The sequence below is a fragment of the Nicotiana sylvestris genome, chromosome 11 (assembly GCF_000393655.2).
Source record: "Nicotiana sylvestris chromosome 11, ASM39365v2, whole genome shotgun sequence".
Classification (NCBI taxonomy): domain Eukaryota; kingdom Viridiplantae; phylum Streptophyta; class Magnoliopsida; order Solanales; family Solanaceae; genus Nicotiana; species Nicotiana sylvestris.
The window spans coordinates 42,227,997-42,230,950 of record NC_091067.1 but is presented as its reverse complement, the minus strand read 5'-3'; the positions used below and the strand labels follow the sequence as shown (position 1 = coordinate 42,230,950).

The following is a 2,954-nucleotide window of genomic DNA, read 5'->3' as shown; positions in this document are numbered from 1 at the left end:
TCACTTATTGTGGACCGGAGCTATCATGGTCTTGAATGGAAAGTGCAAATGAAAGCGCTGGTTTTGAGGAGATAATGCATTACTCAAAAATTCCGTATGAATTTAATCACTCAGCCATTTGTAGTTGTGGTCCATTATGAATTTCAGGTTGTCTGGTTGACCTTGAACGAATTCGTGAAGATTTTATGTTATTTCCTCCTATGCGGGTATATATCGGGTAAAATTAATAATTCGAATCGTTAATTATTTATTGAGTTATCGGTATCGGGTTATTGAGTTAATGATTTGGTAACAATTTAGAATTTATTTTATTATTGGATTGTCGGTTCGGGCCTCGATTTGCCAATTTTGTTAATGGGTTAATCGATAACCCAATAAGAATTAATAAAATTACGACTTTACCCTTAAGTATATACATATGATAGGACTTCAGTTAATTCTCTCATATTCTTTCTCAGCCGAACTCTTCAGTTGCTTTATCTTCATTCTTCATAGACCTTACTAGTGTCTTTAGTCTTATATATTAGGCTTTTGATTTTTATAACAAAAATTCATCTTCATATTGGTATTTTTGACTGTTAATGATTCTTTATTTTTTATTTTTGTTTCTTAATTTTGTGAGCTCACGTTATGCAGCCTATACCTACTACCAGTTTTTCTTCGCACTTAGCAATTCTCAATCGACAATCTTCGTCAGTTTCAGATATATTTATGAGCATTATTCTTTTGTACAGTACGTTGAGCTTTGACAACAGGATACCATTTTCTTGCCTTCTAGGTATTTTTTATTTCTGTGTTAGTATTGCCCATGCACATATCAAGGTTTTGCTATATGATTTCTTTTTTAATGTTAGACATTTGACAAACAACATCCAATTTATTTGGTGAAGCGTATAAGGATTGAGTAGTTGCTGACTTGTTAACTTGAATTTGAACTGTTAATACTATATGTTTGGACTTATTAATTTTAAGGTGAAATCGCTACTACTTTGTATTATTATCGTCACGACCCATCGGTTTGATTAATTACCAGCAAAATTGAGAATTATTCCCAGTTACTTAAAATATCACTCACTTTTCACATACCTTGCACATCTTACTAGCATGGGCATGTAGTACCTTGCATATCACTAGTTCATAAATACCGGGTAATAGGACATTATTCGATTAACTATTAAATAGTACCTTGCATGTCACTAGCTCATAATACTCCAAGGACACGTGGCAGCCCCCAAACCTTATGACTCTAAGTCACTGAAGGATAGGTGGCAAGATTTGAATCATTACTGACATGTGGTGGCTGCACATCCAAATATAAAGCATATCTTTAACTTAAGATACATGAAGAGATAAGTAACTTGAATAAAAAATGAATCCGAGCAAAATGTTGTTCTTTCCAAACTTGAATGAATCAGAAACGTTATTTCCTCTCAATTCTTAAGAAACGAGAAAACATTTTCTTCTCAACAACTTCAAGGAAACCAAAAACATTTCCTTCATTCCAAAATTTTAGAAACCAGAAGCTATTCTTCCATGAATTTCTAAGAAGTAGGGGAAAATTTCGTTCAATCAACGAGGGTTTTTCAACGGAATATTATACGGAGTTTTCTCTACTCCAGGTGTGTTAGGGCTAAGTTTTTCCTTCATTTTGTAATGATCTCGTCATTATACAAGTTTGATAACGAGGCATAAAGAAAAATTCATATCCCGAAATTTACGTATGTTTTGCTAGTGTCGCAAATTGCGTGTATTTTTCTAATTTTGTAAGTTATAATATTCTCCTTATCGGGACTTCATATTCAGTTGATTATTTCCTTCTTCCAGTCAAGAGAGCAGAGAATTTACATATATACAGTATTAAAAGTATTTTCATTACCATCGAGCAATAATCGATAGGCAGGCCCCTATTGGGCAACCTCAGATCAGATGGTAAGTTATATACCGAGTCTACTGTGGCTGAGCGCCTATGATCGAGCCCAGCATGGTCGAGATACAGAGCCTAGTATGGCCGAGCGCCTATGAGCGAGCCTATTACGGCAGAGTATCTTTGACTAGTAGTATCTTTGACTACGACAGAGTATCTTTGACTATGAGCGCCCTATATATATACCGAGCCTTATAGGGCTGAACAACTATTTTACTTACTATATTGAGAGAGTTGAGTCAGTATCAGCAGGTAAGCATATCTTCAGATTATCTTTGACTTCCATCTACTTGCAGTTATTAAATTATCAGTTCAGTTTCAGCTTTCAGTATATTGCCTTACATACTCGGTACATTATTTCGTACTAACGTCCCTTTTGCCTGGGGACGATGCATTTCATGCCCGCAGGTCCAGACAGACAAGTCGAGAGTCCTCCAAGTAGGCTCTCAGCTCAGCGGAAGATGGTTGCTGAAGATGGTGTATCGCTCCATTTGCTTCGGAGTTGCGTGTTTGATTAGTATGATTTAGATGTGTATTGTTTGGTATGGTGGGACTCTGTCCCGACCTTTATGACATTTATGTACTCTTAGAGACTTGTAGACTTATGTCGCGTACGTGAAAGATTGTACAGCTTTGTCGGCCTATGTTTTGAATTTATAAATGATCATGTTGGCATATTAGGCCCGTATGTCACGTGTATATGATGATGTAATAAGAAAGATATGTTACGTTGGTACTCGGTTGAGTAAGGTACCGGGTGCCCGTCACGGCCCATCGGTTTGGGTTGTGACAATTATTAATATATTTGGACAACTGTTGTTGAAGAAATAGTACTATTCCAGTTGTGGCCACTCGACAGAGCGCAGAAATGAGTAGTATACTATATGTGAATTCTTCTCTTTCTTGCTTAACTCCAGTGAATTGTCTTCTCTTTTTTGCTTAACTCTAGATTGAGTTATTTTATCGGGTAAATCGATAACCGAACCGATAATGATCGATAACCGATTAACCGATATCTAGATTCGATTAT

General features: G+C 36.1%; 1 long non-coding RNA gene across 1 annotated transcript; it reads left to right on the top strand.

Moving 5' to 3' along the window:
• Positions 1-1,361: 1,361 nt before the first annotated feature.
• LOC138882299 (uncharacterized) lies at positions 1,362-2,726 on the top strand. The gene is made up of 2 exons (XR_011403807.1): positions 1,362-1,619; positions 2,333-2,726. It is a non-coding gene; the product is annotated as an uncharacterized lncRNA (long non-coding RNA).
• The last annotated feature ends 228 nt before the right edge of the window (positions 2,727-2,954 follow it).